This window comes from Neophocaena asiaeorientalis, unplaced genomic scaffold (genome assembly GCF_003031525.2).
Source record: "Neophocaena asiaeorientalis asiaeorientalis breed wild unplaced genomic scaffold, Neophocaena_asiaeorientalis_V1.1 scaffold150, whole genome shotgun sequence".
Classification (NCBI taxonomy): domain Eukaryota; kingdom Metazoa; phylum Chordata; class Mammalia; order Artiodactyla; family Phocoenidae; genus Neophocaena; species Neophocaena asiaeorientalis.
Genome location: NW_020176571.1, coordinates 14553469 through 14564207, shown reverse-complemented (window position 1 = coordinate 14564207; position 10739 = coordinate 14553469). Strand labels below are relative to the sequence as shown.

Sequence of the window (10739 nt, the reverse complement as noted above, 5' to 3'; positions counted from 1 at the left end):
TATATATAAAAGCATGCCACAACAAAATCCATGGAACCTAATTTCTAATCCAGCAGTTAGTGTGAATAATTTATCTATGTGTTCTTTCCATAGCCCATCTAACTCCCTATCAAATAACTACAGTTGACCCTTGACCACAGAAGGTGGTAGAGGCACCCACCCTCTACACAGTCAAAAATCTGCATATAACTTTACAGTCAGCCCTCCATATCTGCAGTTCTGCATCTATGGATTCAACCAACTGCTGATCGTGTAGTACTATAGTAGTATATATTTAGTGAAAAAAAAATCCATGTATAATTGGACCCATGCAGTTTAAACCTGTGTTGTTCAAGGATCAACTGTATATCATGAACCTTATTATTCCTTTAAGTTTGACGTAAATGTGGTAAATCCTTTAAAATGCATTTACATATCTTTGTTCACTATATCACTCACATTTAGTCTTAAAAATTGAACATAATAAAGGTCACTTTATTCTGTGCTATTAAAAAAAAAAAAAAGAAAGAAAATAGAGAAAAAGAGCTAAAAACTCATAAGCCAGAGAAGCAGCTTCAACAGCAATATGGTACCAACCTGTTGAGAATCATTGCAGGTATTGCGGATATATGACCGATCTTTCATTTGCACAAGAATACTGTCAGATAACTACCATATGACCCAGCAATCCCACTACTGGGCATATACCCTGAGAAAACCATAATTCAAAAAGATACATGTACCACAATGTTCACTGTAGCACTATTTACAATAGCCAGGACATGGAAGCAACCTAAGTGTCCATCATTGGATGAATGGATAAAGAAGATGTGGCACATATATACAATGGAATATTACTCAGCCATAAAAGTAAACAAAATTGAGTTATCTGTAATGAGGTGGATGGACCTAGAGTCTGTCATACAGAGTGAAGTAAGTCAGAAAGAGAAAAACAAATACTGTATGCTACCACATATATATGGAATCCAAAAAAAAAGGTTCTGAAGAACCTAGGGGCAGGACAGGAATAAAGACACAGACATGGAGAATGGACTTGAGGACATGGGGAGGGGTAAGGGGAAGCTGGGACGAAGTGAGAGAGTGGCATGAACATATATATACTACAAATGTAAAATAGATAGCTAGTGGGAAGCAGCCGCATAGCACAGGGAGATCAGCTTGGTGCTTTGTGACCACCTAGAGTGGTGGGATAGGGAGGGTGGCAGGGAGCCACTAGAGGGAGGAGATATGGGGATATATGTATATGTATAGCTGATTCACTTTGTTATAAAGCAGAAACAAACATACCATTATAACGCAATTATACTCCAGTAAAGATGTTAAAAAAAAAAGAATACTGTCAGATAGATTTACTACACATCCTATATGAGGAAAAAGGTGAAACAGACAGAGGTTGCCCACAGTCTCACTGCTAGGAAATTGAGGGAAGGGGTTAGAAGGAGTTCATGTTTTCTCTTCTCTGCCACCTCGTGTCTCTCTGCTATTTATATGTCCTAAAACAAGAGGCAGACAGGGTAGGTTTTCTTCTTGCTTTGTAAGACACTCTTGCTAGATAGACATGATAAGTTTTTAATTTTCATTTTATTTTTTCCCCTTCCACCCTCCTACCCATCTATCCATCCACCCCCTCTTCTATCATTTATAAATATGTACCAGTGTCTGCTATATACAAATAGCCACTCTGCACACGAAGTCCTATTGCATTTTAGAAAAGTTGATTTTCTAAAAAAAAAAAAGACCTTCCAAAGTAAGAAAAACTGCTGTATAAAAAATATAATTAACCAATATATCAACAATGATGGTAAATTGTGATCTTCATTTAAATAAATTACTAAAATGACACCAGAAATTAGGTTATCTTAATGTTCTTTTGGAAAAATTACTTCCTGACAGTTTGTGGCTCAAATTTTTTCACTACATAGATTTAACAATATATACGATTTTACAGCTTAATGACCTATGACAAATCAACTCTAAAAATTACTTTTCTGTGGTAATTTAAAACAGCTGCTTGAAATAGCAGATCCCTGAAAAACTTTAAATCAGAATTGACATACAAAACGTAATCTGTTGACAAATGAGCAAAGAAGGACACTTCTCAAGGAGTTTAAGAAAGGGTTACTTCATGACACAGAAACAAAATCCTATTCAAGACATTAGACTCAATAAAATACCATTTAAGGTCATAGAAGAACGTAACTATGGCTTTTCAAAGATCATCTAGACTCACAGATACACTTCAGTCGTCTCAATTAGTGTAGGTAAGGCAAACACCAGAAGCTCAATAGGCAAAGTTACATAAACAGCACCAAAGAGGGAAAACAAGATGCCAAGAGTCGAAAGGATACTCAACAGGAATGGCTGCATAAATTAAAGTATCTGTACTATGGAACAGGTCGTGCACCTGTCAAAAAGAACAGGGCAGAACTGTGTGTCCCATCCTGGCAGGTGTCTCTGGTGCGTGTACATCATCCCAGAAGCAGGTGAGAGAACAGTGACTGTTGGCAGCCTGGGTGAAGTGACTTTCATGTTTTATTGATAGTTTGTACCCTTTTGGGCTTTATAAATTGTTTTCCACAGCATTTATCAGTTATGCAATTAACTGATAAAAAGGGAAAAAAGGAAATGAGAAAGGGAAAAAGAGATGGGAGGAAGGGAAAACAGAAAGGAAACCAACAGGAGCCAGAAGCAAGGTGACAGGTGCTCAGGTGAGCAGCGTGGTGTGGAGAGACCTGAGCGAGATGCCCCCACATTCAAGCCCTAGTCCTGCTACTAAATGTGGGCAACTTAAACTCTCTGAGCTTCAGTTTACTCATGTGCTGAGTGAAGATAACGTCATTTCTTACCCTATGGAGTTACTGTGAGCATTAAAGGAGCTAATTTTTGAAATGTACCTGACACAATGCCTGGCCCAGTGTAAGTACCCAATAAATGGTAGCTGTTAGCTTCAGGGAATACTAATAACTTCATCTCTAAATCTTTTCTTCTTTACACCATAATCTTAAAGTATATTATATTTGGTATAAATTCTTTTCACTAGTTTAGAAAAGTAGTTTTTAATAATGACCATAAAACCAATCCAGTTGGAGAATATATGCTGCTGGTACTATCAGAAATATATTGCAACCCTTACACATAAGTACCTGGCATCTTGTCCTCACTCGTCTGACCCTGAGCCCTAAACTTTGTGCTTCTTACCCAGAAATTTCATTCTTGTTTGTCTGCAGCATATTATAAGACTGATGAGTACCTGTATCTCTTCAAGTCATCCCACTGTACATGGGTAGAAATTGGGTATTACTCAGGGCCATGTTCTTAAGACTATATTTTCATGTTAAAAAGAAAAAAAAGGAAATCAAAACTCTAATCATAAACCAGAATAGATTTCCAAGTAAATAATAACACTCCTCACTTCCAATTCAGAGTAAGAAACTGATTAAAAATTTTAAATTGCTTTTTCACAATAACCTAATTCAGTCAACATTTGTTTTTCAAATGTTGGCCTCATGTGTTCCCCTACAAGCCCCATGTGAAGCTCATCAATTATCCTAATTAAAGTCTTCCCTAATGAAGCATTATTCTTGTGAATCTCACTATATTCTACCCCTCTTCTAATTATTAAGACTTTTCTTCTAAAAAAAATTAAAAACACTTAACACTGCACCTTCTTTTGTGTTTATAAGTCCACTTACATGCTACAGTCCTTGGATTTATGCATCTCATCAACACTACAAAACCTAACCTTGTATTTAAAAGTCTAAAATCTAAATCTAGAGCAGGGGTCGACAAACTTATTCTGCAAAGGACAGCAAATATTTTAGGCTTTGTGGACCAAACAGTCTTGGTCACAGTGATCACCTCTGCTCTTGTAGTGAGAAAGCCGTCACAGACAACATGTAAACAAATGGATGTGGCTGCATTCCAACAAAACTTTATTTACAAAAAAAGGCAGCAGGCTGGCTTTGGTCCACAGGCCACTGTTTCCAACGCCTAATCTAGAGCAGCAATTAAGTGAAATGTGTATGACAGTCTTCTGTCTACTCTGTAAAAATTTAGTGACACATGTCTCTGACCAATCAGTTGATGGGTCATTTTACTTATTTAATGATTAGCATTACTAATTTTACTAAACTATTTTCTATCCTTATTAATTCCATTTAGATTCTTCCCAATATTTAACTAATTTTTCATAATTCTGCACTTTAAATATTACTTGCTTAATGATTCAGTATTTCCTCATGAACCCCATTTTCTAAATTTTATCATTGCGGTACGCAGGCCTCTCACTGTTGTGGCCTCTCCCGTTGCGGAGCACAGGCTCCAGACGCGCAGGCTCAGCGGCCATGGCTCACGGGCCCAGCTGCTCCGCGGCATGTGGGATCTTCCCGGACTGGGGCACGAACCCGTGTCCCCTGCATCGGCAGGCGGACTCTCAACCACTGCACCACCAGGGATGACCAATAAAGATATTCTTTTAAGGAATGGTAGCCAGCCTCTAAGATAGCCAAGGATCCTCACCTCCTGGTACGCACACCTATGTATCGCACCTCCTTGGGTTTCCGTCTTGGTCTTTAGGATGGCTCACTCTGGACAAAGCCAGCTGCCATGTCGAGAGGCACATAACCCGGTGGAGGGGTCCATGTGGAGAGAAACCAACTGGCCAGTCCCAACTTGCTAGCCATGTGACCCTCCATCCCCAGTTCCCAAGCCCCAGCCAACATCAAACTAAAAGCTCATAAGACACCCTGAGCCAGAACTGCCCTACTGAGCAGCTCAATTCCTGCCCTGCAGGAACTGTGGATGACAAGAAATGGTTATTGTACAAAGTTCTGGAGTGATTTGAAGTCACAGGGGATCCTCCTCGTCTGATTAAGTTACAGTTTAGCTTATGTTGTATAGCTGTTTTGGTCAGTGGCAGCTGCAGTTGATCAACAAGCATCTCCTGTCTTGCAACAGGATGAGTTTAGGGGACGAGACTGATATAAGCAACAACTGATTTGGCTGTACAGTAGTAATGACTGCTGTGCTGTGTTTCTTCAACAGTAACTTGACACTTGCTGGGTGGAAAGCTGTGTGTCAGACGATCAAAGTAGTTGGATTTCTACAAACTGGCAGATAACCCACAATAACAGTTACATCCAAAAAAACAAGCCTTACTTCACTTCTGTTCTTGCCCATGTGAATCTCACTGTTTCCCAAGGCAGTATTTTTAACCCCTGGTCTGGTCCATTAGAGGATAATGAAATGCAATTAATGGGATGCTTTCTGCCAGCACTTTAAAATAATGACACAGAAGAGAAGGTACAGGTAGTAAGGGGAAAATAATTTTTCATTTCAGTTTTATATAAAGAAATGTATTTGTATGTGAACACTAGGTCATGTAATAATATGTATTTCTTTTTTTTTTAATGAGTTGATTAAATGATCTTTAAGGTCCTATTCAGCTTTTTTTTCCTTCTTTTTTTAAATTTTATTTATTTATTTATTTTATTTAGTTATTTTTGGCTGTGTTGGGTCTTTGTTTCTGTGCGAGGGCTTTCTCCAGTTGCGGCGAGCGGGGGCCACTCCTCATCGCAGTGTGCGGGCCTCTCACTGTCGCGGCCTCTCTTGTTCCGGAGCACAAGCTCCAGATGCGCAGGCTCAGTAATTGTGGCTCACGGGCCTAGCTGCTCCGTGGCGTGTGGGATCTTCCCAGACCAGGGTTCGAACCCGAGTCCCCTGCATTGGCAGGCAGATTCTCAACCACTGCGCCACAAGGGAAGCCCAATAATATTTCTTGTTGCAGATAGTGGTCAAAAAAGTTTAACACCAGTGACATAAAATGCCAAATACATTAACATCCTAGAAAACTAATGAGTCACCAGACTCTCCCAATTCTCACCATCTTGCTCTCCTTTTCCGACTTCTCTTCTGACTGTCTGTTAAAAACCTGGGCTTCACTGCTCATTTTGTTTTCACATTGATATTTTAAAATCCACGTGGAAATCGGCTTTTTCCTAACTTCAGTTCTGTCCATCTTGAGGGTTGGGAATAGGGGAGTCCCTTTTCCTTGGGGACATCCCTTTTGAAACACACTCAGTGGCTGTCTCGAAAGAGTAAGGCAAGCAAGCAGAGGAAGATCACATAGAGAACCTGAAATGACCCTGAGATCACTGGGACTTCTGACCAAATGAATCACCTTCACTTTCCCAACATGCTAGAAATAATCAGATACACTGGGCTTATAAGTTGATTTTTAACTCTGTAATGTGAATGTTCTCGTTATTATTACTAATATGCAGTAGGTAAAAGCTCTCTGCTTTTATGACAAGTGCTGCAGACAGAGGACGTATCTTCCGTGCAGAACTATCTTCCAGTTCTCTCTTCTGTAGTGCCTGGTACAGGCTTTGCATTAAGCTGATCAAAGAATGAATGTTTTTTTAAAAGGCATTTATTTTGGTAAATAAAAAATAAATTTATCCAGTCAATGGATAATTCACTTACTAATTTGTAATGCTTCAAGAGGAAGACATTATCCATGAGGAAGTTTTCCTAGCATTAAGGCAGTATTTCTACCACTGAAAATATAAATAACTAGAGCCAAACATTTCTTAAAACTGTCTAATAGGAGGGAAGATTTCAAGATTAATCCAAAATGAGAGAGGATGAACAAAAACAGCTCAAGGTGATGATGGTTGTATTGTGAACGGATGATTTTCTTTCTATGAAAAAGGCACAGTGAAGCTTCAGAAAAGCTCTGGAAAAAATGATACTAAGAGTAAGACTGAGGAGACCTTCAAGATGGCGGAAGAGTAAGACGCGGAGATCACCTTCCTCCCCACAAATACATCAGAAATACATCTACATGTGGAACACCTCTTACAGAACATCTACTGATTGCTGGCAGAAGACCTCAGACCTCCCAAAAGGCAAGAAACTCCCCACGTACCTGGGTAGGGCAAAAGAAAAAAGAAAAAAACAGAGACAAAAGAATAGGGACGGAACCTGCACCAGTGGGAGGGAGCCGTGAAGGAGGAACGGTTTCCACACACTAGAAGCCCCACTGCGGGTGGCGGAGGGGGGAAACTTCAGAGCCGCAGAGGAGAGCGCAGCAACAGGGGTGCAGAGGGCAAAGCGGAGAGATTCCCACACAGAGAATCGGTGCCGACCGGCACTCGCCAGCCCGAGAGGCTTGTCTGCTCACCCGCCAGGGCGGGCGGGGCTGGAAGCTGAGGCTCGGGCTTCGGAGGTCGTATCCCAGGGAGAGGACTGGGGTTGGCTGCGTGAACACAGCCTGAAGGGGGCTAGTGTGCCACAGCTAGCTGGGAGGGAGTCCGGGATTACAGTCTGGAGCTGCTGAAGAGGCAAGAGACCATTGTTTCGGGGTGCGTGAGGAGAGGGGATTCAGAGCACCGCCTAAACGAGCTCCACAGACGGGTGCGAGCTGTGGCGATCAGTGCGGACCTCAGAGATGGGGATGGACCACTAACGCTGCCGCCAAAAAGCCTGTGTGCAAGCACAGGTCACTATCCACACACACACCCCTGGAAGCCTGTGCAGCCCACCACTACCAGGGTCCCATGATTCAGGGACAATTTTCCTGGGAGAACACACAGCACACCTCAGGCTGTTGCAATGTCATGCTGGCCTCTGCTGCTGCAGGCTCGCCCCGCATTCCAATTATGACTACTGTACCCCTCCCTCCCCCTAGCCTGAGTGAGCAAGAGAGCCCTAATCAGCCTCTGCTTTAACCCTCTCCTGTCTGGGTGGGGAACAGACGCCCTCAGGCGACCTACACGCAGAGGCGGGGCCAAAACCAAAGCTGAACCCCAGGAGCTGTGCGAACAAAGAAGAGAAAGGGAAATCTCTCCCAGCAGCCTCAGGAGCAGCGGATTAAAGCTCCACAATCAACTTGATGTACCTGCATCTGTGGAATACATGAATACACAACGAATCATCCCAAAACTGAGGCGGTGGACTTTGGGAGCAACTGTAGACTTGGGGTTTGCTGTCTCTGCGTCTGATTTGTTTCTGGTTTTATGTTTATCTTAGTTTAGCTCTTAGTGCTTGTTATCATCGGTGGATTTGTTTATTGGTTTGGTTGCTCTATTCCTTTTTTAAAAAATTTTTTCCCCTTTTTTCTCTTTTTGTGAGTGTGTCTGGGGGGGGGGTGTATGTTTCTTTGTGTGATTTTGTCTATTTAGGTTTGCTTTTACCATTTGTAATAGGGTTCTGTCTGGTTTTTTTTTAAGGTTTTGTTCTTGGTGTTTGTTTTTTTCTTCTTTTTACAAGTGTGTGTGTACGTCTCTTTGTGTGACTTTGGCTGTTTAGTTTTGCTTTTACCATTTGGTTTGAGGTTGTATCTGTCCATTTTTATGTTTGTTTTTTTCTTCCTTTTCTTCTGAGCTGTGCAGCTGGCAGGGTCTCGGTGCTCTGGCCTGGTGTCGAGACTCAGCCTCCAAGGTGGGAGAGTCGAGTCCAGGACACTGGACCATCAGAGACCTCCCAGCCCCACATAATATCAATCAGCAAGAGCTCTTCCAGAGATCTCCGTCTCAACACTAAGACCCAGCTCCAACCAGTGGCTAGCAAACTCCAGTGCTGGATGCCCCATGCAAAACAACGAGCAGCTAGACAGGAACACAACCCCACCCATTAGCAGTGAGGTTGTCTACAAGTCATACTAAGTTTACAGACACCCCAAAACATACCGCCGGACACGGCCCTGACCACCAGAAGGTCAACATCCAGCCCCACCCACCAGAACACAGGCACCAGTCCCTTCCACCAGGAAGCCTACACAAGCCACTGAACCAACCTCACCCACTGGGGGCAGACACCAAAAACAACGGGAACTACGAACCTGCAGCCTGCGAAAAGGAGACCTCAAACACAGTAACTTAAACAAAATGAGAAGACAGAGAAATATGCAGCAGATGAAGGAGCAAGGTAAAAACCCACCAGACCAAACAAATGAAGAGGAAATAGGCAGTCTACCTGAAAAAGAATTCAGAGTAATGACAGTAAAGATGATCCAGAATCTTGGAAATAGATTGGAGAAAATATAAGAAATGTTTAACAAGGACCTATAACAACTAAAGAGAAAAACAAACAATGATGACAACACAATAAATGAAATTAAAAATTCTCTAGAAGGAATCAATAGAAGAATAACTGAGGCAGAAGAACAGATAAGTGACCGGGAAGACGAAATAGTGGAAATAACTACTGCAGAGCAGAATAAAGAAAAAAGAATGAAAAGAATTGAGGACAGTCTCAGAGACCTCTGGGACAACATTAAATGCACCAACATTCGAATTATAAGGGTCCCAGAAGAAAGATAGAAGAAGAAAGGGTCTGAGAAAATATTTGAAGAGATTATAGTTGAAAACGTCCCTAACTTGGGAAAGGAAAGTCAATCAAGTCCAGGAAGCACAGAGAGTCCCATATGGGATAAATCCAAGGAGAAACACATCAAGACACATATTAATCAAACTATCAAAAATTAAATACAAAGAAAAAATATTAAAAGCAGCAAGGGAAAAACAACACATAAGGGAATCCCTATAAGGTTAACAGCTGATTTTTCAGCAGAAACTTTGTAAGCCAGAAGGGAGTGGCAGGACATATTTAAAGTGATGAAAGGGAAAAACCTACAACCAAGATTACTCTACCCAGCAAGGATCTCATTTAGATTTGATGGAGAAATTAAAACCTTTACAGACAAGCAAAAGCTAAGAGAATTCAGCACCACCAAACCAGCTTTACAACAAATGCTAAAGGAACTTCTCTAGGCAGGAAATACAAGAGAAGGAAAACACCTACAAAAACACACTCAAAACAATTAAGATAATGGTAATAGGAACATACATGTCAATAATTACCTTACATGTAAATGGATTAAATGCTCCAACCAAAAGACATAGACTGGCTGAATGGATACAAAAACAAGACCTGTATATATGCTGCCCACAAGAGACCCACTTCAGACCTAGGGACACATACAGAATGAAAGTGACAGGATTGGAAAAGATATCCCATGCAAATGGAAATCAAAAGTTGGAGCAGCAATACTCACATCAGACAAAATAGACTTTAAAATAAAGACTATTAAAAAAGACAAAGAAGGACACTACATAATGATCAGGGGCTCAATCCAAGAAGAAGATATAAAACTTGTAAATATTTATGCACCCAACATAGGAGCACTTCAATACATAAGACAAATGCTAACAGCCATAAAAGGGGAAACTGACAGTAACACAATAATAGTGGGGGACTTTTAACACCCCTCCTTCACCAATGGACAGATCATCTAAAATGAAAATAAATAAGGAAATACAAGCTTTAAATGACACATTAGACCAGGTGAACTTAATTGATATTTATAGGACAGTCCCCATCCAAAAACCACAGCATACACTTTCTTCTTAAGTGCACATGGAACATTCTCCAGGATAGATCATATCTTGGGTCACAAATCAAGCCCTGGTAAATTTAAGAAAGGTGAAATCATATCATGTATCTTTTCCAACCACGATTCTCTGAGACTAGATATCAATTACAGGAAAAAAACTGTAAAAAATACAAACATATGGAGGCTAAACAGTATGCTACTAAATAACCAAGAGATCCCTGAAGAAATCAAAGAGGAAATCAAAAAATACCTACAGGGCTTCCCTGGTGGCGCAGTGGTTGAGAGTCCGCCTGCCGATGCAGGGGACACGGGTTCGTGCCCCGGTCCAGGAAGATCCCACATG

General features: G+C 41.2%; 1 pseudogene; it reads right to left on the bottom strand.

Annotated features, from left to right (window-relative positions):
- Positions 1–10739, bottom strand: part of LOC112391858 (pleckstrin homology domain-containing family A member 5-like) — a 161788-nt pseudogene that overhangs the window by 71122 nt on the left and 79927 nt on the right.